Below are 26,767 nucleotides of genomic sequence, written 5' to 3' on the forward strand. Positions count from 1 at the left end.
TGAAACAGCATAAAGTGATGAGCGTGTTCTCAATCTTTGATGTATATTATAAGGAAGAGCAGGAAGTACCAATAGAGGAGCAGCTTGCTATTGAGCCGTTAGCCACAGTACTTATGAATTTTGATTGTGAAGATATTGAGGATTATGAAGAGACCATTTGTTCTTTGATAGGAATGGTATCATACTCTTATGCTCCTAAGAATCTCGATCTTGATCTTAAGAATCGATTAATACCACCGGCAAAGCCATCTGTCAAAGAGCCACCGGTGTTGGAATTGAAAGAATTACCCGGTCATTTGAGGTACGTGTTCCTGGGTAGTGGTAATTCACTACCCATCATATTGCTGTTGATCTGGGTAAGCAACAGGTGGAAGCTCTCATCTCTATTCTTAAGAGATATAAGAGAGTTATTGGTTGGACTATTGCAGATATCATTGGTATTCCTCCTGGCATATGTATGCACAAAATTCAGCTAGAGGAGGATTGTGTGCCTACTATTGAGCATCAATGTCGCCTGAACCCACTTATGCAAGAGGTGGTAAAGAAATAAATCATCAAGTGGTTAGATGCACGGCTGGTATATCCTATATCAGACAGTAAGTAGGTGAGTCCTGTGCAATGTGTGCCCAAGAAAGGGGGCATGACAGTGGTAGCCAATGAGAAGAACGAATTGATCCCACTCAGGCTTGTTACTAGGTGGAAGGTGTGTATGGATTACCGAAAGCTCAACTCGTGGACATTAAAGGATCACTTTTCAATGCCCTTCATGGATCAAATACTTGATCGATTGATAGGAAAAGGATGGTATTGCTTTTTGGATGGTTATTTTGGATATAACCAAATTTGTATTGCTCCAGAAGATCAGGAGAAGACCACTTTTACATGCCCGTATGGCACTTTTGCATTCAAGCAAATGTCGTTTGGGTTATGTAATGCACCTGCTACCTTCCAACGGTGCATGATGTCTATTTTCTCAGACATGGTTTAAGACACCTTGGAGGTATTTATGAATGATTTTTGGGTTGTAAGAGATTCATTTGAGTTGTGTTTGGCAAACTTGAGTATGGACTTGCAACGATATATGGAATTCAATCTTGTACTTAATTGGGAGAAATTCCACTTTATGGTTAAGGAGGGCATTGTTCTCGGGCATAAAATTTCAGCAAAATGAATTGAAGTTGATCGAGCCAAGGTTGAAGTTATTGAGAGACTACCACCTCCAATTTCTGTGAAGGGGGTTCATAGTTTTCTTGGCCATGCTGGTTTTTATCGGAGGTTAAACTTTTGGAGAAGGAAGCAAAGTTTTCCTTCAATGAAGATTGCTTGAAGGCATTTGAATGACTTAAAGGGAATCTGGTTGAAGCCCCTATCATTGTAGCATTGGATTGGTCCAAGCCGTTTGAGATCATGTGTGATGCAAGTGGTGTTGCCCTTGGAGATGCTTTGGGACAAAAGAGGGAAAAATTTTTTCATCCAATCTATTATGACGGCAAAGGTCTGAAAGGAGCTCAAAAGAACTACACTGTCACTGAACAGGAACTCCTTGTTATAGTGTATGCTTTTGAGAAATTTAGAGCTTATCTTCTGGGAACCAAGGTAATGGTGCACACTGAACATGCAGCCTTGAGATATTTGATGGCTAAAAAAGATGTGAAACCAAGGTCAATTAGATAGGTGTTACTACTCCAAGAATTTGACTTTGAAGTCAAAGATAGAAAGGGTTATGAAAACCAAGTGGCGGATTATCTGTCTAGGCTGGAAGGTGATCGAGCAACTAGAGATGAGATGGAGATCAATGATGCATTTCTAGATGAGGAGATCTTAGCTGCTGCTCTGGAAAAACTACCTTGGTACGCTGATTTTGAAAATTATATGGTGAGCGAGGTGATTCCAAAAAATTTTTCTTTTAATCAGAGAAATAAATTTCTTCATGATATGACACACTACTTCTGGGATGAGCCATATCTTTTTCGACGATGTGCTGATACTATAATAAGGAAATGTGTTCTAGAGGTGGATGTATTGAGCATATTAGAAGCATCATGGTTCCCCAGTCGGGGCTCACTATGCAGGTGATCAAACTGCAAGAAAGGTGTTGTAGAGTGGCTACTATTGGCCATCATTATTCAAGGACGCTCACGAGTTTGTGCTGAAATATGACCAATGTCAGAGGCAGGGGTCGATCTCCAAGAGGCATGAAATGCCTTTAACTAAGATTCTTGAAGTGGAATTGTTTGACGTCTAGGGCGTCGATTTCATGGGTTCTTTTGTAAGATCGTATGAAATAAAGAACATTTTAGTTGCAGTGGATTATGCATCCAAATGGGTCGAAGCTGTTGCCTTGTCTGATAATAAAGGGAAGAGAGTTGTGGCGTTTCTTAAAAAGAACATCTCCTCTCGCTTTGGAGTGCCACAAACTATTATAAGCGATGGAGGATCCCATTTTTGCAACAAAGTGTTCTGGGTGGATTTAGTGAAATATGGGGAAAAATAGCATAGAGTAGCAACTCCATATCACCCACAAACCAGTAGGCAAGTGGAGGTGTTGAATCGGGAGATTAAAACCATCCTAGCCAAAACAGTGAATGCTAATACGCAAGATTGGGCTCAAAAGCTAGATGACGCTTTGTGGGCGTATCGGACTACTTTTAAAACTCCAACTGGCATGTAACCATATCAGCTTGTCTATGGAAAAGCATGTCATTTATCGATTGAGCTGGAACACAAGGCTTTGTGGGCTCTAAAAAGGTTAAATCTTAATTGGAAGAAGGCAGCAGAGCTAAGATTAGGGTAACTGAATGAGATGGATGAATTCCATCTTGGGTCTTACGAAAGAGCGGACCTTTACAAAGAGAAGATGAAAAAGTATCACGATCAAAGACTTGAAAGTAGAGACTTCCGAAAAGGTGATTTGGTACTTTTGTTCAATTCCAGGCTCAAATTGTTGCCAGGTAAACTCAAGTCTAAGTGGTCAGGACTATTTAAAGTTAGTTAAGTCTACTCATCTGGAGTAGTCGAGCTTGAAAATAAAGACGGTAGCGTCTTCAAAGTGAACGGGCAATGAATCAAGCTTTATATCGGTCCAAAAGACTCGATAAGAAGTGTTTGAGATCTTTTATCTCGATGAAGACTGAGTAATTGAGATAACTGAGTTGTGCCGCGATGATAAATCAGGCACTAGTGGGAGGCAACCCTTAACGTATTGTTGTAACCATAGTTAGAGTCCATTTAATGTTTTTGTGCAATTTTGATGTGTTTGTGAAGTATGCAGGACCAAAAATACAGTAAAAAGGGAAAAGAGGGATACAAGTGAGCTACTAGAACAAGGTGACGGATGACTTGGCGGACCACCAGTCCCTTGACGGACCACCACTTTCACCCGTCAAGAAATAGCAAGAAAGTTCATTCACTGGATAAGCCACGACGGCCTAAGTGGCAGACCGTCACAAACCTGGTGGGCCATCATAAAAGCCGTCAAAATTAAGATCAGTGATCTATATTCTAGTAAGAAGTGACGATCAGACTGGTGGACCGTGACATTATTGGTGGACCGTCCCATTGACCGTCACACCGAAATAGAAACACCCAAACTCTGGTGATGAGTGATGTTCAAAGTGGTGGTCTGCCATACTTATGACGTACCGTCAATATCACCATCACTTTAACCCTAATTCAAAATCAGGTCGGGTTAAATTGGTACTCTTTATAAGTACTCCGTATTTGATCTAAAGTGAAATTTGAAGGATAAAATTGAGCGGGTACATTTATTGTAACCGTTCCATGACCTTTAGCTATTCCACTTACTTAAAATTCGAAGAACCTAAAGGGAGTTATCCCATCTAAGACTCCCTATCTCCTCTATTCTTACCTTATTTAAACTAGCTCACTTCTTCCCTCTCTTCATCATAAATAAAGAGCAATGCAAGAGCTAGAATCTATAAGTTAGCTTTGTCTCTGAAGTTTCAAGCACATAGCATACCTACAAAATCAAGGTATGTGCATACCCTTCTCTTCTGGTTATCCATATTAAGTGTAAGAGCATGATTTGTTTATCTTGGTTTGTTCCTATTGTGTTGAGTTTGAATGACTTGAGGTGGACTTCAATGTTCCAATTTGTGTGAAATTTGGGTAGCATAAGTTGTAAATTTTGAAGAATGTGCTTAAAATATGAGTTTAGTGTTGTGTTGATAGCTAGAAATTGATCTGATATGCAATTGCTCGACAAAAGGTTCAAACCCAAAACTGTGGCTGAAGACGAAGCTGCGATGGTTGAATTGGTGGACCGTCAACTTTTTGACGGACCACCAACTTGACCATCACAAGGTAAAATTACATAATGTGACTGTTTTTGAATTTTGAACTAATTCATGACTTCTTTTTCAGGTGTTATGGCCCCTAAAATTCCACAAACCAGAGGAGGAAGATCTCAACGAGGTAAGAATGCATCCGCACCGGCTTACAACACCAGATAAAATGAAAGAGAAGCTCCCATACTCTCCCAGTATGAGGAGAAGAGTGAGAGTACCTCTAGCAATACAAGTTCAAGCCCCGATAAGGCAACTGTTACTGAAACTCAACCATTGCCTATAGAGGGTAAAACTAAAACTGTTAACGTGGAGGATCAAATAGAAGTTCCTGATGCTGAACCTTAACCGGAGAGTGATAATGTTATCAGGTGGAAAGATTCACAGATTTGAGAGGCTATTAGGTGGCAGATAGAGGGAGCACAAAAAGAGTTCTATGAAGGGTTGACACCCACAACTCAAGGGATCAGAAGATCATTCATAGAAGAACATCGGATTATGACAACAGAGCTTCATGAATATCTCGAGTAAGAGCGTTGGTTCAACGAATATGGACTAGCATGGATGAGCAGACCACCAGGAGAGTACCAACCAAACTAGGTAAGGTAATTCTTCGTAAATTATCTGTGTTTGGTAAAAGCAAAATGCCCAAATGGGACTCCAATCCCAAATAGACCAAATAGAGAGTCTGTCCTGGTTCAAAGGGTCACCATTGATATCTTAGGTCAAATAATTAATAGGATGCTATTTGGGCCATGATATAAGGCTCCACCCGTTGTCCCAGATTTTGAGTATCGAATGAGAAATTCTTCAAGTCAGAGACGTTGGGCAGCTTCTTTATTGACTGATGATGGAAATCCTTCCTGGTTGACTAATTCCAAAGAGCGCATTGCAAAGTTCACTCTTAGCTTTAAAGCTAAGTTTTGGTGGGCTATTGTTTGGCTGAGGTTAATGCCAACAAAAGGAGATGGGAACCTGGATCATCACAGAGCAGTAGCAGTAGCTAGTTTGGTTTCACGGCTACCAATTAATTTTGGTCAGCTAATTACAGATGAGATGTTCGTACGGGCATATAAAGTGACCACTTTTGTACCCTTCCCATGCTTGATCCCTGAGTTATTTAAATGATCCGGTGTGCCACTGATTCGTGGGGTTGACAATGAAGTATGGAATACACATAGGTAGGACATTAAGAAGTCGAAAGATGAATCAAAGTTCGAAATTCATATGACCAAGCCTCCAGCATATTAGCCTCAGTATGCCCCAGATCCTGAGGCCACAGAAATGCCTGAAGGTATGCCTTTACCCATCACCATGTATGTATCACCTGATTATGTTCCCCAGGGTACGTCTACAGGGTCAGGTTCTACATAGTCTGCTGGTAGAGCAGAGTTTGTTGAATACAAGTTCAACCCAGAAAATTTTGTTAAGGTGGTGAAGAATCAAAATTGGTTTCAGAAACAGTTAGACAAGTGGGCTGGAGATTTCAAACCTTTTGTGGATGAAATTATAGCCGAAGCAGTCAGGACATTTCAAACTATTCAAGTTAGGATGGATAACATGGAAGCTCACATCAACAAAAGGCTAGATTCATTGTCTCTCCCTGATTTTGCCAAGCTCATGGCAGAGTTCGAGTAGGCAAAGGCTGACATAGCAGAGTTAAAAGGGAAGCAATCACAGCCGCCTGCATTTGACCTAACTTTAGCGATAAGTAATGATAATGAGGAAATTCTGGATCTGATGGGTAGACCCGTGAAGGACAAAGGTAAGCAGCAAATGGATGAAAAAGTAGCAAAGAAAGAAGAAAAAAGGAGGAAGAAAGAAGCAATGTCACCTAAGGAGTTAGACCAGCATAGCCTGAAAAGAGATACAAAGAAGTTAAAGAAAAAAGCTGAAAGGAAGCAAAGAGAAGCAGAAAATTAAGTGGCAGGAGTCTCTAATAGTGCTGCCCCAACAGGGGGAGTACAGGTTCAGTTCGGGAGACGATCCCTCAAATTGTGGAGGGTGAGGTTGTGAGTGCTCCTACCACCATAGGGGCCAACATTGCACCGGGTGAGGACGCAGGGACCTCACCCCACCTGACAGATCAGAGGAATAGGAGGCAAAGTGAATATCCCAATCCAACCATGTACAATAATTTATTGCTTTAAGGAAAATGCATATCTTTTTGTGTAGGGGTGGGTGTATTCACATCATGGTTGGATGTGGTTGTAAGGTGTTTTTATTATTGCTTTTCAAATTCTGCAGCTTGTGATGTAAATATCTGTGTTTAATGATTATCTATAAAATATTTCTGTTTCAGTACTTCGTTGTAAATATGGATAATGAATGATGTTGGCTTAAGACTATGAGCATGTGTATATAATTATTTACTTTATTCATGCAAACATGTGTACATAACCTTCAGTAAATTTGCATTTAGCATTATTCTGTAAGAGGTGCATGAATTATGTGATGAACATTCTAAGAGTTACATAAGAAGTTTAGCTCACTTGCCTGTAGGTGTAAGGATTTACCTTCAGTTCTTGCATAGTCTAATGCCTAGAACTTGCCTGAGTCATTGCTATGATCTTCTAGTGAATTCAATAAGATAGGATAACAGGCCTCCTTGTACTTTTAGCCCACTTAGCCTAATAAATGAGCTGATCTAGGCTACAGCGATGCCAAGGCAAGGAGAGTTAAGTCCTAATGAGTCACTTTATCCAAAAGCATATCCTTACCTAACCTGAAGCCTCATTACAAGCCTTGAAAAGCCATGTTTGATCCTAGCTATTTGACCTTGAGGAGATGTCATATGGCTAGGGCAAGCCTATGGGTATTTTGGACTATGCTTGTAACTTCTTTGATGAGTGTGAAATTTTAGATTGCGTCCACATCATGTGATGAGTGGTGGACTTCATTATTGTGAGGGCAACTGGAGTTTCACTGAGTTTTGCTGTTCTCTATGGGATGTAACATCCATGTTTGTGTGCTAAATTATGATCAATGATGGGTGTAGACCTTGATGTATTAAATTCATGTGAGTGAAATAATGAGTGAATAGTGGCATCAAAATGTTTCAGTGGTTGGTTGCAGGTCATTGTATTGTTCATGTTCGTAATTAGGTGCTGAGTTGCTTGAGGACAAATAATTATCTTAATTTGAGGGTGTTGATGTTCCCGTTTTTTACGGAATATTTAGCATCATCTTCTTGGGAAAATTGTATGTTTTCAAGAAACCAAAGTGGTATTTAATGAGTTTTATTTAGTGTTTTAGGGAAAAGAGTGAACCACAGAAGAAACTTGGAAAAAGTAGCAGAAAAGGAATTTGACGGTCAAAATGGTGGACCGTCAGTCTTGCGATGGATCACCAGGTGGATCGTCAGGCTTAACCAGAACATGGCCTCCCGAAGGACTCAGTGACGAACCAAATGGTGGACCGTCAGTCTTGCGACGGACCACCAGGTGTATCATCAGGCTTTATCCAGAAACCACTCTTCTGAAGGACTCAGTGACGGACCAAATGGTAGACCGTCAGACTTTTGACGGACCACTACTTTGGCTGTCGACTTGGACGCGGTTTTTCTGATTTTAAATTTTAAATTCCTTTATATCTGGGAACATATAAATACCAAATTTTAGGGTTAGTGGAGAAGCTTTTTATCTTTTACTAGTTTTTCATCTATAGAAACTTTCTGTAACCTAGTACTTTGGGGATTGAAGCATATCTTTGGGGAAGTTAATCATTCAATTCTTTATTGAAGATTTAAGAACTGATTCTTGAGATTTTTGTGAGTGAATTCTAAATCTATTTAAGAATAATACAAGAATTATTTCTTCTTCTTTTATGGAATTTTGTGGCTAAGTTCCCATAACTAAGGTTACGGGATCCTTAATGTGAAAATCATCTATGGGTTGTGAATAAAATTGAGTTCCATGAATAACTGATATTGTATAAACCTTTCTTCAATTGAATGGCTATTCTTGGTTGCAAACTTGAAAAGTGAGCCCAAGAACATCACTTGTCTAAAAGGAAAGTGTTTGTTGGGAAAAAGGAAGTTTTTACATGAATTCTAAGGACTTTATCCTTTGGATTAATGGAAAATGCCCTAACAGGATTAGCTTACATGAGAAAATGGTTGAAAGAACAATGTATCCTTTGAGTTTGAGAGAATTAGAGGATAATCTATCCACTTAGGTTGAGAAACTAATGGATAAAGAATAGGATTCAACCCTTCTTGCAATTGAATTTGCTAATTGGTACTCTTAAGTGATTCACAACCCTAGTTGTGCTAGCATTTTGGTAACCATAGCCCTAGTTTGTTTAATCTCATTAAATTACTAATTGCAAAGAGAATCATTCGTTGGAATACTCTTGTTACAATTAATTACTTTATAAGTTACAAATCAAAACCCCCCTTATTCAGGAACCTCTGATCAACAGTCCAGTAACGATTACAATACTGTGAGCACAGTATTCCCTGTGGGATTCGACACCCAACCTAGTTGGGTTCTATATCTGACAGCGATCGCTTACACTTTCTAACGAGAGTTGTAATTTGGGTGTATCATAATTCCACCCCCTTTTTTTATATTGTGCTTGCTCATCTAGTTAATAGTGTGGATTCAGTAGAAGCAGTTTAAAATTTTATAAGTGTGAGGTACTAAGGCAAATAATTTTGAAATAAAATAATAGTCCCAGGATAAACTTTTTAATGCATCATTTGGTTAGCAGTACTCGGGATAACTTATCCCATGACTAATAATAGTACTGGGATAAGTTATCCCACACATTTGGTGGTATAAGTTATCCCACCCTAGTTTATCCTTGGATAAAATTACAAAATGACAAAACTACCCCAAATCATTTGATTTTCACTTTCTCACAACTATAGGATTTTTGTTATTCTCCTACACGTATTATGTGAACTGATGCGAAACAGAGAAGTATATGCAGAAAGTAAAGGGGTAAAGATAGAGTCAATACACTGAATTTAATGGAACTATCTTGATTGTTATTCATAGTGTGTGAATGCTGATTTTATAGGCAGAAATACTTAACAAAATAAACCAAAAAACTGGAATGACTAACTAAAATAACTCCTAAAAAATAGAAAATAAATTCACGATAAACTACTCTCCTAAAGACTAGGACAAAGCTGGAAATAGGACTTTATTTGCTGACTTTATTTACTAACACTCTCCCTTAAACTGAAAACTCATAAGCTTCAGGTTAACATTAGCTAGTTGAACGCTTCCATTGTGCCAATACCCATCGATCTCCTCAGCTTTTGGAAAGGGAGAAACTTGAGAGGTTTAGTTAAAATGTCCGCCAACTGATCTTCACTTCGGCAATACTGAAGCTCTATTGTTCCTTCATTGTTGAGATCTCACAGGAAATAATACTTCACATCAATGTGCTTGTTCTTCTATGGTTCACACGATTCTTTGACAACTTGATTGTAGAGTTGTTGTCACAAAATATTATAGTAGCGCTTTCCATCTTGAATCGCAGCTCTTTAAGGATTCTCCTAAGTTAAATAATTTGAAAAGCACAAGCTGTAGCAGCTACAAATTCAGCTTCTGTACTTGATAATGTGACGACTATTTGCTTTTTGGAGGACCACGATACAAACCCTGTGCCTATCATAAAGAACTAACCTGAAGTGCTCTTTCTACTATCTTGATCTCCTGCATAATCGCTATCAGTAAAGCCAATCAAATTTGCCTTTTCTCCCTTCCTGTTGAAAATTCCAAAATCCTTCGATTCTTTCAAGTAACGACGAATTCTCTTTGTAGCTAAGAGATGCATTTCAGTTAGACACTCCATATATCTATTTACAAGACTAACAACATACATGATGTCTGATCTTGCAGCAGTTAGGTACATTAAACTACCCACAATTTGCTTGTAAAAAGTGTTATCCGTCTTCTTTCCGCTCCTAGCTTTGGTTAGTTTAAGCCAAACTCAACTGGAATGTTGGTTGGATTGCAATTCTGCATCTTAAACCTATTTAAAATTTCCCGCACGTACATCTTTTGGGAAACAAATATGCCATCATCAGATTGCACTACTTCTAAACCAAGAAAGTAATGCATCTTTCCAAGACCAGACATCTCGAATTCATCCATCATAGACCTCTTGAAATCAGAAAACATGCCTTTATTATTCCTCATGAAGATGAGATCATCGACATACAAACATGTAATAAGCATTTTCCCATACTCCCCAATTTTCACAAAAAGTGTAGGCTCATATGGACACTTTTGAAAACCCATTTTCTGAAAATAAGCCTCAATGCGACAATACCAAGCCTGTGGGGCTTGCTTAGTCAATAAAGAGCTTTCTTTAATCGATAAACTTTATGCTCACTTCCAATCTTAACATAACCAGGGGGTTGTTCGCTAAATACCTCTTCCTCCAAGTATCCGTGTAGAAAAGCTGACTTGACATACAATTGGAAGATTGGCCATGAATTTTGTGTTACCAAGGCAATTAGCAATCTAATGCCTTGAAATTGGAGCAAAACCTTTAGTATAATCCACACCATACTCTTGCTTGTATCCCTTAGCCACCAATCGTGCCTTATACCTGTCGATTTCGCCATTTTCTTTCAGTTTCGTCTTATAGATCCACTTGACACCAATAATTCTGTGCTTATCAGGAAGATCAATAAGCTACCAAGTATCATTCCTTTTAATAGCTTCAATTTCATCATCTATCGCCTTTCTCCATTTTTCTTCTCTAACAACACTCTAAAAAATAATCGGGTCACAGTCTGCAAATAATGTAAAATTGTTAACCGCATCATTATTTGCATTAATTCATGTTACCTCATAGTTCATCATCCACGCAGGATTTTTGCAAGCACGACGAAGAGACTGAGTTGTTGCATCAGTTTCTCCTAAAGCTGTTGGTAAAGTTTCAGCAGTTGGTGAACTTTCAGCAAGAGTTGGTAAAATTTCAGCAACCACGGGAGTTGAATTTTCTGCACTTTCGGGTATTGTATCTACTTCTTCGGCTCCTATATCAATATGATTGGAGTAGACTGTTGCATACTCCAATCCCAAGTGTTTTCTTCCTCAAAAATAACATCTCTACTGATTACAATCTTCTTCGTCAGTGGATTAAGCAATTTATATGCCTTTGATGCTTCACTAACACCAAGAAAGATACATTTTTTGCTTTTGTCACCAAGATTCTTCCACTCCTCGTCTGGAATATGCGCATAGGCAATGAAACCGAAAATTTAGAAGTGGAACACAGTTGGTTTTCTTCCACTCCAAGCCTCCTCTGGAGTCATATTTTGAACAACAAATGTTGGACTTCTATTTAACGCATGAATGCTCCAACTTACCGCTTCTAGCCAGAGAGTCTTTTCCATTTTTCCATTGTCCAGCAAACTCCGCACCATATTAAGAATGGTTCTATTCTTCCTCTCCGATACACCATTTTGTTGTAGTGTATAAGCAGCGAGCTTTCTTCGAATTCCACTAAATTCACAAAAAACTTCAAAGAGTTTTGAGCAATACTCGCCCCCACGATCAGTTCAAAGAGACTTTATGACCCTTCCAGTTTTATTTTCTACGTGAGCCTTGAAGTTTTTAAATGCGCCAAAAGCTTCTGATTTTTCCCGTAAAAAATACACCAAATTTTTTCGGGAATAGTCATCCGTAAAAGTAATGAAATACCTTTTACCTCCATTAGAAATTGGTTTAATTGGGCCACAGATATCTGAATGCACCTGCTCCAAAGTACCTTTCACTCTCCACGACTTCCCTTTTGGAAATTGAGAACGATGTTTTTTGCCAACAACACATTCTTCACAAACTTAGGAAGGGATGACGATTTCTGGAAGACCTATCACCATATTTTTCTGTTGAAGAGTTTTTAATCCACCAAATCCCAAGTGACCATATCTAAAATGACACATCCATGAGGAATTTTTTACTTCCGCCTTTAAACAAGAATGAATACTCTCAATATTCAAGGGAAATATCCTCTTTGAATTCATTTTCGCAACAACAATAGCTCCTATAGTAGGACTATAAATCTCACAAACATCTTTTTCGACGAAAATAGAATATCCTTTTTCTTGCAATTGTCCAACACTTAATAAGTTGCTTTTTAAAGAAGAACATAAAGCACATTTGATATTATTTCTTCAAAACCATTCTTGGCTTTAATTTTAATATCACCTTTTCCCATTGCATCCACAGTAAAGCAATCACCAAAACTAACTTTAGTACGAAAGCCTTCATTTAAAGAGGAAAAACAAGACTTACTCCCACTCATGTGATTACTGCAGCCTGTGTCTAGATACCAAATATATTGCATGAGTTTTTGTTCTGTGTCTATTGCCATCAACAGGGTCTCGATTTTGTTGCTTTCAATAAAATTTGACTTCTCGTCCTTGTCACTAGGCAGCCTAGTGTAGCACTCAGACTGATAATGACCAAATTTATGACATCGATAGCATTCGACTTTTGATTTGTTAAAATTCTTCCCCCCTACCTTTGGTATGATCATTGGCTCTAAAATTTTTGCCGCCATCTCTATTTCCTCTATCTCCTCTCCCTCTTCCTCTATCTCTACCTCTACCCCTTCCTCTAGAATTGGAAGGAACAAAAGTAGAAGCCTTCAAGGCCTGCTCCTCAGAAGTTTAAGTGTGATTCATCTTCTGTTCATGCACCAATAGGGAGCTTTGTAATTCATCCAGCGATAACTCATCTATATCTTTTGATTCCTCAATGGAGAAAACTACATAATCGTACTTCGACGTCAAAGAGCACAATATTTTCTCAACAATTATGACATCAGTCATCTTCTCGCCATGAAATTGCATTTTGTTGCTGATCTTCATTGTTCTAGCGCAATAACTTATGATGGACTCTCCTTCCTTTATCTGCAGAGTCTCGAAATCCCTTCTCAAGGCTTGAAGCTGTGCACGCTTCACTCTAGCAGTGCCTTGATATCTCTTTTTCATGGAGTCCCAAATATCCTTAGAAGTTTCTTTGTAAAGAATAGTTTCTAGGATGGGACGATCGATAGCCTGAAAGAGATAATTCTCCGCTTTCAAATCTTTTAGTTTTTTCGCTTCCAACTCTATTTTTTGAGCATTCCTTAAAATTTCGCCTACTGCCGGAGAATCGATGTCGTCCTCCACAATTGGCCAATACTCTTTTGACTCCAATGGTCATAGTGACCATCAAAGCGAGGAATTGTTGCTTGTACGAAGTTACTATCTGATGCCATGAGTGTTGCAGAATAGAGAAGAGAGGTTTAGCTGCTGCTGTATTTTTCTTCTTCACTGCAGGATCTCACGCTTTCTCTGATACCACTATGAACTGATGTGAAACAGAGAAGTATATGCAGAAAGTAAAGGGGTAAAGATAGAGTCAATACACTGAATTTAATGGAACTATCTTGACTGTTATTCGTAGTGTGTGAATGCTGATTTTATAGGCAGAAATACTTAACAAAATAAACCAAAAAACTGGAATGACTAACTAAAATAACTCCTAAAAAATAGTAAACAAATTCACGATAAACTACTCTCCTAAAGACTAGGACAAAGCTGGAAATAGGACTTTATTTGCTGACTTTATTTACTAACATATTACTCTTTATAAGTTGTACCCTTCAATCGGGATAAAATACTGCTCATGATCTATGATTTGAGGCTAAGAAGGCAAAATATGTTTCTTTCTGATAAATGAGGTTTGTTAAAGAAGGTGATGAATTGGCAACTTTTGTAGAATTTAATAACTATGTTCTTCACTACATCTTTTGGAGTTTCAGTGTGTATTGATGTGTGTGATAGTGATAAGTCCATGGAACCATCAAATATCAACATTAGAACAATATAATAAGTATTATTGAAGTGCAATATACAGTTTTAATAACCAGTAGAATTTTGATAAATACGTATAAAACTTATATATTGGCACATAACTGAACACATGGAAAATCATAGGAATACAAACATAAAAATAATTAAGTTAACTAAAGTGAGGGGTATTTTTTTAAGCAAATAATATATTTTTACAAACAATGCACAATTTATTATTTTTAGTACCAAAAACCAAACAACCACTAAAAAGTATTACAAGGATAACTTATCCCAGGACAACAAATCCCAGCATAACTAATTCCAACATAACTAATCCCAATATAACTAATTTCGGTATAACTTGTCTTCAAACCAAACGACTAATTTTTGGATAGAAGTTGCTCTTTGTCCCATTGATCAGTTATAATCCAAGTTTATTACTCCCTCGATTTCACTTTGTTTTGTTTGGTTTGACTTGGCTCCAAGTTTATTACTCAGTTTTACTTTGTTTTGTCTGGTTCGACTTGGCTCCGAGTTTAAGAGAGCAACGACTTGAGTCTTGTCATCTTAAACTAAAGATACAAGATACATAGAATGTACCAAAATGTTATTTAATCTTGTGATCCTAAACATGCTTGTGTGGAAAATTGAAATTAAAGAATTGCTTAAAAGGAAAAAATATTCTTTTTGAAACGAACTAAAAAACGAGTAAGATGAATAAATTAAAACTCGAGACTTATTGTTCAACAATCAATTCTTATTGTTCACTATGTCAGCAAGTTATCTTAGCAATCAAGTCTTATTGTTCTGAAGGGTATATTATTGTTGCTTTTTGTGCTTCAGTAGGGGACTAGAATATCTAGGTTCAAAAGTGATTTTCTGCATCAATGTGATATATATACTACAGCATATCCCTGGGGCTGAGAATTTTCTTCTGTTTCGTAACTATGGATCTGATTGTTACGAAATGGACGGAAAATTACACGGTATAAATAAGGTCAAATTTCGTTTATATGTATATATAGCAGATGTTGAATTTCCTTAGCCTCAACATTTTCGTCTACGTATAAAAGAAAAGACATATAATGACCATTTTTGGGGGATCAAATGTTTCTTTGTAGCTAAACAAGTAGATATCATACTAGCGTCCTTAACCAAGCAAGTAGCCTTAGAAGAGCACTGTCCAATAACCAACCAAGTAGCCTTAGAAGAGCGCTGTCCAACACATCTGCTTTTTTCTCAAACCCTTTGACAGAAAAAGGATATCTCAAGTCAAACAGAGAGTTACTTATATGTATTTCAAAAATAAGTCGGAACACCTTGACAACCCCTTAATAAGTTGTACGGAGGTGATATATTTTATGTGGTTAACTACTAACTTATCTATCTAATAGGCGCTTGTGAAGATGCACAAAATCTTTTCCAAATTTAAGTCAAAGTGTCTAATAGGAATACTTTAGCATGTGTTAGGTGGTGCTCAACGGAAACTTGTCATATATTGAGCGTAAATTAAATTTACCTAAGTCAGCAGCAAGGTATGGTAAGGAGTGTTCTCTTGCTGCTAATAGCTACTCCCTCTATCTGGACTTACGTAACATATTTTTCTTTTAGCTCGTACCAAAATATTTTCTTATTTTGAAACAATGTGGCAATAGAAGGAAACAAATAAATCATATCGTTGATGTTTTTAGTTGTACGCAATATAAATGTTGTATAATAAGGATTGAAAGTTTATTTGATTGATTTTTATACTTTGCATTTTTATATAGCCAAGTGATGGGGCTAGTGGACCCATTTCGCCCATGGGTTCAAGCAGATCATGTGATGATAGTGATCCTAATAACAGTGTTGATTTCGTTGCAAATTGTCTTGGATATTCAATTATGACGATGTAATTATGTGGTTGGAATAAATCTTAGAATATTGAAGATTTGTGTTTAAAGTTGATTTTGGAGTTTTAAGATACTAGTTAATGTTGAAAATTTGGAGTTTGAAGATGCTAATGTTGAAAATTTAATTTTGAAGTTTAATGTTCAAGGTACTTTTGATATGCTTGTCAATTATAATATTTAATTAGTCATGTTGTGTTAATGATATATGAATTGAACAAATATTGGATTGTAGGTTATGCCTAAAGGAACAAGTATTGAAAATTGATGGTCCATTAAATTAAAAAAAAAATTGCGGGGATTTTAAACCGCTGTAATTTTTAAATAAAAATTTATTCTAAAAAGAATTAAATTTAGAGTAACGGAGATCGACCGCCGCAAAATAATTGTCGTAAATTAATTATGTCGGTCAGCAAAAAAACTTCCACAAATTAATTATAACGGCTCATATTGTGGGGGGTTTTGGGAACCCCAGAATCAAAATTTGCGGGGTTTTAAAACATCCACAAACTTTGAAATTAAGCCCCGCAATTGGCCCGATTTTTGTAGTGAACAACTTAACATTAAAATTGACCTTCAACCCTTAATGAAATGATTGATAGTCACATAAATATTAAGGTATTTTAAATCACAAGTTACAAAAGTCTTTTTTTAAAAAAAAACACTGTGTCAAATTAAAGAAGAGATAATACCCAATTACCCCTGAACTATATCCAAAAAGGCTATGACACACCTCAACTTAAAGGGGTTCTATTACCTCAGAACTATTTAAAAGTGTAATTTTGGCACCCTTAGTGTGTACGTGGTACATACGTGGCACAACACATTGAAGTGTCCGTAGGCACACGTGTGTGCCACGTATGTGTCACATAGGCACTAAGAGTGTCAAAATTACACTTTAATTTAGTTTAGGGGAGGTAATAGGACCTTTAAGTTGAGGTGTGTCATAACCTTTTTGGATATAGTTCGAAGGTAATTGGGTATTTTCTCATTAAAGAATGAAAATTTAATTGAGTCATTCCTCCATATTCCAAAAACACAAGTAGCAAGGTAAGAAAAGAGTGTCAATTACCATATTGGATGAGAAATTTTATTGGACGAGAAATTTGTCACCTTAGCTTGCATTATGTTCTGTCAACACAAGTATTGCAAGATACATTGCCAATGAGAGAACATGAAAAAGGAGTCATATTATATGATCTTATTTTAGTTGATGTAAATAAGGTCCTCAAAGTCCACTATATATAGGGAAACATAATAAAATTAAAGATTTTTAGTTTGTATCAAACTAAGATTTAGATAAGTTGTGTAAATTTATGCCATGATAGATATATAGTTCCTGTTCAGTGGGTGATAGAGTCATCCTTGTCCAAGGAGTGTCAAGGAGTGTCATTTGAAATTGATTGAGTATGCTATTGGTGTTGTGTTGATAAAATCTGAGACAATTAACTTTATTATATTTTTCTTTTTTGTAAAGATTATTCCAAAAAATATGTGTTGTATTCGAAAGCCAGTTCAAGTCATTGTCAAAAGCATGATCTAATACAATACCCTAAAATATTTCTGATTTTTTTTTCCTTCATTAAAGAAAGTAGGACTTTTCGGAAAACATCATTAATCATCTTAGTAATAGAATGCCTTAATATTCCTAAACTTAATAGGTTTTATTTAGCACACCCACATTTTGTGCAGTCATAGATATTATTGGAAATAACTTCTTTAGTGCTTTAGTAGGAAGCACTAGAGTTTTATTTAATACAACACAATTACACACATAACATAGAAAATTACAACCACAAAAGCATTTAGTAGCTTTCATTTAGTACATAACATAGTGTCATAGACACATACTTAGTGGCCATAATTCTACTTTTTAATATTATTAGTTGTTCTTAAGCTGCAGCTTTCTCTAGAGCATTGCCAATGCAATAGTTCTCACTGCAGTTTGTCATGCAACTTCCAAACTTCTCATTATCTGCAAAATTAAACAGAAAAATTACTAAACAACTTGTATGAGTAGAGAGATACTTATATAAATTGTCCAAATATCTATAAATTATTTGAAGTAAAGATTGCACGTTATAGCAATACAATATTGCACCTTAAGCATATGTGCATGTGAAGCAGGATTGTTTTACTTAATGTCAAAAACCAAATTTTGTTACGAAAACCAACTCATGGAATATGCCTATACATGTTTAAGGTGTCTTATATTAACGTTTGTCTTCAAACCACCAATTTTATTGAGTTGAATCTGACTATCACAAGAACACAAGTAAAGAGACAAGATAAGGAGTTGTTAGTTACCATATTGAACGAGAAACTTGGAGCAATGGCCGATGGAACATCCAAGATTACAAACACGATTACGAGTTACAACTTTAGTATCAACTGATTCATCTGTGTTTGTAGTTGAAAAGCAACCGGCAAGGCCCAGAGTTGGGTAAGTTGGCCAAAAAGGCTCTTTTGAAAACTATTTAGTGGTTTATTAAAAAGTTGTGAAAAAATTGTCAAATACTCCATTTAATTCACATCACCACAAACTTATCCAACTCAACAAATTTACCCTCAAGTTTTTTAATACTACACTTTAACCCAATATTTTCAACTTAATAAATTCATCCCCAAGTTTCTAATAATACACTTCAACCCACTCCATCATCCACCATTATAAAATATCTAGGTTTCCAAAAATATAAAAAAAATCCAAAAGCTAAAAATAGAAAGTGGTTCTTTCCCTCCAAAAAAAGCTCTGATTTCGGAGTCCTTTCCGGCAATCAGCTCTAAATCAGTCCACAAACCTCATAAGCTCATCCATTGTATCCATTTTAACCCATTAGTTTGTTATCTTCTCAAACACACTTTCCACCATTGTTAAAAAGCTTTAAATCAGTCACCTCAGTTAAAAACTCTTTAGAAGTACATTACAATAATTGAGGCGACTCCAAGTTCATTTCTCTATTCCATAAACACAAACACCGTTGATTAGAAGCATTATTTGCAATTTCAAGTTTCTGTACGGATATCTGGGCAGTCATTGACCCGTCATCGTCATTCATCGATCGTGTATACATCCCGACATAGACCCTAAGCTTAATCTACCATTGACCAAAGGTTAATTCTAGGATGTCTGTTGCAGAATTTGTTCTGGTTTTAGGTGATTTCATGGGAGAATGGGTGAATACTCCCAGATGTTAGAAATGGAGATCTTTTACCAAGGTGACACTGCCCATTGTTGTTCGCCGCAACAGTTCATACGACGAATTGGTTGCAAGCGCAATGCAGAGCGAGGATCTAGATTGCGCGTCGAGCAACGTGGTGATTAGTTATCTAATGCATTCGAGGGAATAGGTGAATCCTACGATCATAAATAATGATGCACGTGTGTCCTTCTACATAATGAATGTTGATTCAGATGGCTTTAGGTCTATTTTAAGGATAAATGTAGTCGACAAGTCCTTTGAAGGACCGATGAATTCATCACCATCCTCATCTCGATGCCCAACAGTCGACGATGATTTTAATGATTACGAGAGCGATGGCGATCATCCCATAATATGGAAGATGACTGTGTGCATATGGAAGACATTTTATCGAACTCACAAGATGCGGAAGAAGACTATGAAATAGGATCACAACCAGTACATTCCTTCTCCGACGAAACCAATTTCTATCATGATCAAACATTTGTCGGCAAGAAACAGCTCAAAATGCTACTCGACAGAGCAGCGGTGAGGTAGTTTTTTTATTATCGTATGGAGAAGAGCTGAACCAAATTATTAAACGCGAAATGCGTATCTCCTGGTTGTGGTTGGTTGTTGCGGGCAAGGAAGTACGAAACCTCAGACAGATTTCACATATACAAGTATGTCGGGGTGCACACGTGTAGTGTTGAACACGCCACCCGCAAGCACAAGAAAATGTCATCCGAATTGATTGCTTCACTATGCCTAAATCATTTTCGGGATGGTAAGGGTTAAAGCATAAGTGAAATTCAAAGAATTGTGTTCAAGGAGTTGTATTGCCGCTCAAGCTACTGGATATGTTGGAAAGGTAGTGTAATTGCGAAGAACATCTTCCGCGGGTCACTGGAGCACAGATATGCTTGCTTGCTGGGTTTTTCCCACATGGTGGAGTTGTTGAATCCAGGGTCTTCCCACTCGATCATGGTAAACCAGATTGATGGGTCGTTCGTTTACTACTTCTTAGCATTCGAAGCTTGCATACGGGGATATGCCCACATGAGAAAGGTAATTGTCATCGATGTCACACATTTGTATGGAAAGTATAGGGGCGTGTTGCTGAGTGCAGTTGCATAGGACATTGAAAATCACATCTTTCCAATTGCATTTTGTGTCATCGATAAAGAGAACGATGCTTCTTGGACCTTCTTCTTTCAGAAGTTGAAGTCTATCATAGAAGATAAACCAGATCAATGTGTCATCTCCGACAGGCACATTAGCATCAGCAATGCCTTCTCCCATGTATACAGTCGTGCACATCATGGACTTTGCATGAGACACCTCGCTAAAAATCTCTGTGTAAATCAACACTGCGGAGAGCATCTTTATCTATTCTACACTACGGCAAAGGCGTACTCCTTTGATGAGTTTAGAGAGAATTTTGAGGAATTGAAGTATAGTTGGCCCGAGGCAGCACATGTCCTTGAAAATGTGCTTGGTTTTGAAAAATGGAGTAGAGCACACTTTCCGGGCAATAGGTACGATGTGATGACCACAAACATTGCCGAGTCGCTCAACTTGATTTTGATGGATGAACGAGAGTACCCCGTGTTGTACATATTCAATTCAATTGCTAAAAAATTTGGTGAAAAGTTTAGGGAGCGGTTTACCTATGTCGATGGTAAAAAGAACATATTTGTGCCTTGTGCGGAAAAGATCCTAAGGGATAACAAAAGTGCGAGCGATTCCTTATATGTGATAATCCAAACGGGGTTCTTGACCAGAATACGGTGTTCGGCAATAGCGTTACTACCAAGGTCAATCTGTTGGAGAGGAGTTGTTCTTGTTGGAAATTTGACTTGGTGAAAATGTCATACGAACATGCAATGGCAGCTTTGCGACCAAAGTATGCGATAGCGTAGGTTATGGAAACTTCATCTATGAGTACTCTTCGACAATTTAAAAGCTGCAAGTTACCTCCTCGAATACTCAAAAGCAATTAACGTTATCCCTCAAGAAGCCGAATGGAATGTGCCACAAGAATTGCTAGACACTAAAATTTCTCCACCTTCTTACGACCCCAAACTCGGAAGGAAGAAATTCAAACACACTAACGGCATCGATGAGACATTCAAGTCCAAAAGGAGGAATAGGTGTTCAATATGCAAGAAATCTGGGCACAAAAGAACCACGTGTAGCATGGCCAACAAATCATAGATAGGCTTTATTTTGCTTCAGTTGTAAAGTTGTTGTTTTGGGGTATAAATGTGTATTTCAGTATAATTTGACGCTCAGTTGTTATCAACTTAAGGCTTTGTCTACGATAGACTACATGCATTCTATGGTATATGTTTAACACGGTCTATTAAATAATATATATTGGTTATATGATTAATCATCAAACATGCTATGTAGGTATTTACACTGCCATATCTCTCTAATAGATACATTGAATCATTGTTTCCTGTTCCCAATTAATTAAAAGATGCAAACATGTCTGTTCTCAAGAAAAAACACTGGTATACACAAATTAAGCATTTTCTATTCCCACATGCATCGACTGACCATTGGTTGGATATATGAAAGGACGCCATCTATAGTTCTATAAGTACAGGCCCTATTTTTACGTAACCGTTCACTTCTCCCTAAACCCAAAACGTCAGAAACCCTCTTCTTCTTCCCCAAAACATCAAAAATCATGCCTGATCGCAGAATCCCCCTTCGCCCAATCAGACGAGTTCTCCCTCGTCACAATGATTTGCTTCTACTTTGAAATGATTTTGACAGACTATTCTACGACCTGGGAGAAGACTACCGTTACTTGGAGCGTGAGCTCTGACGAATTGCTCGTTTTGTCCAAACAATTCTGGAGTGTCTTGGAATGGACGGCAATGACTACATCACCCCCATCATCCCTATAATTTAGATTACTTTTTTATTTTATTTGTGTTGTTAAGTTTTTTTGGTTTGTTCATTGTTGAAGAAGCTTTCTCAGTAGGACTTTGTTGGAAGAAAGCTTCTTCCATTTTTCCCCTTTTGATGTAACTTTTATTCAGTAATGCAATGAACAAATTTAATGTAAGTTTCAGTTTCAGTTTAATGAACAAGTTTCAGTTTGAACATTATGTTTACCATGTTTGTTATGATCCTTTTTTTTATTTTGGAGGTTATTCTTCTGTACAGACACAACTTTCAAATATGTATGCCTCGTTCAATTCACAGTACTGTATTTGACTTGATTATTTTCAAGTTGCTATAAAAAGTGATATATAGTCTATCATGAATCATATACTCTGTCTTTCATCAACCTTGTATGGTAGTCGATCGAAGAGCATGTGAGTCAATGCGTCACCGATTAAATTAAAACAGACAATAAATATTTTGGGGCTGGTGGAACAAAATAATTAAATTAAAAATAATTTAAACAAACAATAACATATTTTGGGGTTGGCGGAATAAAATAATTAAAATAAAAATGATTTAAACAGACATTAACATATTTTGGGGCTGGTGGGACAAAATAATTAAATTAAAAATAATTTAAACAGATAATAACATATTTTGGGGATGGTGTAACAAAATAATTAAAATAAAAATGTTTTAAATAGATAATCTTGAGGGTTCATCGATTAGTCTAGTCTATAGACTGGTGGTGACACTTAATAGAACGTAGTAGATCATGGCTTAAGTCAGCCATCGATTAGACTAGTCTACCATAGATTTACACCTTTAGATGTACATCGATTGATATCATAAGTATGTGTAGACCACGTTGATTGATGTGCACTGCCATAGACCGTCACTTGAATGTAGTTAAAAAATAAATTAATTAATTAATTAAAAATACATGTAGTGTTGATTTTTGTACATATGAGTGAGTTAAACAAGACACACAATCATATTAGAGCTTGTACAAAGTGAATTAAGAAGTGTGTGGACGGATAGTTGTTGAATGTTCAATATGCTAAGAGTAATGTTTTTCAAAACACAAGTATGTATTAAGGATATACATTGTATTGAGGATAATGATTGTTCAACCACTATACATTCCACACACTATTTTGATTTAGGGGTGGTGATGGAAGGAGTATGTGGAATGTGTAGTCATCAAATACAATATATATCCTTAATACATACTTGTGCTTTGATAAACATTACTCGTAGCATATTGAACATTCAACCACTACCCATCCACACACTTCTTAATTCACTTTGTACAAGCTCTAATATGATTGTGTGTCTTGTTTACACTTACTCACATGTGTAGAAATCAACACTACATTTAATTTTAATTTATATATTCATTTTTTAACTACATCCAAGTGACGGTCTATGGCAGTGTACATCGATCAACGTGGTCTACGCATACTCATGATATCAATAGACGCACATCTAAAGGTGTAAGTCTATGGTAGACCAGTCCAATCGATGGACCCTCAAAGCACAAGTATATTTTTTACATGATTTTGACATGGGTCAACAACGATGGGAGTCTATAAGTGTCACCAACAGTTCAAGATTATTTATTTAAATCATTTTTAATTTAATTATTTTCTTCCACCAACCCCAAAACATATGATTATCTATATAAATTATTTTTAATCTAATTATTTTCTTCCACCAACCAAGTGATGGTCTATATATGAGAACATAGATCACCGTATTCTACGCATAATCAGAAGATCAATCGCTTCACTACTGAAGGTGTAAGTCTACGGTAGACTAGATAAATCGATAGCTGACATAAGTCATCATCTGTGACGGTCTATTAAGTGTCACCACCAGTTCAAAAAAAATTACTGCTCCAACGGTAATAAATCGCTACTTTTATAATCCTTCAGTGTCAACACTTCATTTTTACTTCATATATAAGGTCGGTCATCCCTCATTATTTTACTTCATTCGTTTTGTTTTGTTTTTAAGAATTCTACAATGTCTCAAGACTCTCAAACATCCAATTCTAAAAATTCACTAATTTTTCATTGTGGGAATGCAGCTGTTCTGAGGACGTAACGTACGAACTCAAATCCAGGTCGCAAATTTTATAATTGTGCAATTGCGAAGATGAGCTGTGTGTGTCTTTTTTATGAATTTAAGCTAGTCGTTATGTAATTATTATTTTTTCTAGGATAATGGTGCATGCTCATTTTTTAAATAGCTTGATGAGCTATCACCTCCAACCAGTCCATCAACGTTGAGTCTGGGACCCGAGACATCAAATTTTCAAGGCTTGGCAAAATTTAATCTACTACAAAGGCTCCAACAATGCGACGAAAATAAAAATTTTCTTATGACTTTGTTCAAAGAAGCCGAAGAACAGAGGGATCACTATAAAGTGTTGCTACATGATACCAAAATAGAGAGGGATCAATTAAAACAAAAATTAATTTTGGCCGAAAAAAAGGATAATGGCCTAAAAATGATGTTATGTGCTATAATGCTAGTATTCGTTCTTTGAAAAGTTGTAGCATGGATGTAGTGATATTGAATAAATAATAATACTTCTATTTTTCTATTATGTTAATACTATTTTTGATAGAATCATGGTCGATCAAACAACACGTCAGCTTAAAACCGACCAGCATGATAATGATAGACTACGCATTCAGTATACGAAAGATTAAGTATGCATTCTATGACATTAACCATACACTGTACCAACTATGACAACACCCTGCATATTCAAATGGTCATGCCACTAATTAGTTTGATAGAGACAGATTTAGTGCAGAATCATAACAACTACCATAAAATAAAATAATGTTTCTAATATCCTACCAACAGATCCTTAAACTTTCATACTTATCAAATAAAAAAATATTTGTCCGATCCTAACTACTGATCATTCAATAACAAATTGACATTATTAACATTTAAATATCTTTTTCCCTATCTTCCTCATCAACACAAATATTACTGTTGATTTCACCTACGATATCCATGACCACATCATTTTGGTAAACTTCAGCTTCTTTTTTCTCAGTAGCTACAGCTGCTTCTTCATGCTTACCTTCTTCTCCTTCTATTTCATTATCTGCAGTAGCTGGTGCTTCTTCGGCTGGTGCTTCTTCTTTTTTTTCTCAACATCTGCAGTTGCTTCTTTTTCAGCTTCTTCTGCTTCTGCAGCTGCTTCTTTTGAACTTTCTTCTTGGCACATATCTTCTTCCATTTCTTCTTCTTTTTCCTCTCCCGCCACAACAGAGGCCAACTCATCCATTTTGCTTCCTTTTTTTCCTTCTTCATTCCTCTCTGATTCACGGAGGTCCACATGCACTATATTATCATATTACAAAGTGTTACTAATATTTAAAGTTGAAAATTCATTAATAACATCAATTATTGAATGAAGTTACCTCGCTCGTGTTATCGCTTATCTTATTCCTTTTTCTTCAGTCTTTTCTCTCTAATATAGGCAGGAATATACAACACCGCTTCCTTGAGCGTAGCAACACGCTTATGAAGATCCCCAGGAGATGAGGTGCCCTTTACATCTTTGGAGGTGCTCGGAGTATCATCATCACCAACGCGTACTTCAATGGGTTTACCACCCAAATATCAGTCATCATCATTGTCCTCATTTGAAATAAGTACAGTCACCCCTTCTAACTCTTTCTTTAAGCCATCGAGGATGTTATTCTTTTCCTCGTCCGTATATGGCTCAAAGGAAATAATGTAATCCATCTTCATCTCACGAAGAGTAGGGATGATATACGGGTGCACGTTCTACAAAATATCGATTAACAATTACATAACATTCGATACAATAGTAGTAGTATTATTGCATAATAAAAATTAAGTTCATACCTCGGTAACTCTTTCTTTGTACTTGAATGGGTCGCCCTCGATTATCTGGTTACTTTTTATAGTGTGCCATTTGAGGATGCGATAAATGGGAAAGGGCTCATCCGTTGATTTTCCAGCAAATTTTTCAAGATGAGGAAAGGCCTCGTAGATCCAAACCTGTAAGCAGTACATCAGTGAAAAAAGAACTCAGAATCTATGACAGAGTATAAATAAACAAATAATCTATGATAAACTCACTAAAGGGTTTATGCTAGATACCATGAATGCCTAGGAAAATCCAAATAGAGCATAGGATACCTCCTGCTTCTCATCAAATACTTTTTTTACTTCTTCAGGTCACTTTTCTTCTTTAGATAGTCCAGGGTCAGTTGAAATGTCTCTTTCCCCCACGGATAATTCTCGAAGAAACTCAAAGAATTGACCATTCGAATCAATTTCACATCGACAACCTTCGTCGAATCTTTTACAAGCAACATGATGTGCAAGAACCACAGTAAACAACACTTAAACTTCTGGTCCTCGTTTAGCTTATTTCCTCTGATCAGGTGTAGCAAGTTGGCCACCGTAATGTTTTTATTTTTCGTCACCTTAAAGCAAAAATTCTCCCCCTTTGCTAACACGTTCTTTATTTTTTATTTATTGGGGTATGATGAGCAGTTCAGCCCCGTGATCAAACAAAACTCTTTCAAGAAAAAATAGGCAGGCTTGTTGTTAACGCAGAACCACATCTCGTGGTGCTTCTTATCATTCTTGATGTGTCGCAACAGCAAATAATGG

The 26,767-nt window shown here is 36.8% G+C and overlaps 1 long non-coding RNA gene and 1 pseudogene across 1 annotated transcript; both read right to left on the reverse strand.

The window, feature by feature from the left end:
- Positions 1 to 12,268: 12,268 nt before the first annotated feature.
- On the reverse strand, positions 12,269 to 13,465 carry LOC124891631 (annotated as a pseudogene).
- Positions 13,466 to 17,705: 4,240 nt separating this feature from the next.
- LOC124891632 lies at positions 17,706 to 18,435 on the reverse strand. Its single transcript, XR_007049773.1, has 2 exons — positions 18,312 to 18,435; positions 17,706 to 17,979 (listed from the first exon to the last, which is right to left on the reverse strand). It is a non-coding gene; the product is annotated as an uncharacterized LOC124891632 (long non-coding RNA).
- Between the last annotated feature and the right edge of the window lie 8,332 nt (positions 18,436 to 26,767).

This window comes from Capsicum annuum, unplaced genomic scaffold (assembly GCF_002878395.1).
Source record: "Capsicum annuum cultivar UCD-10X-F1 unplaced genomic scaffold, UCD10Xv1.1 ctg3903, whole genome shotgun sequence".
Lineage (NCBI taxonomy): Eukaryota > Viridiplantae > Streptophyta > Magnoliopsida > Solanales > Solanaceae > Capsicum > Capsicum annuum.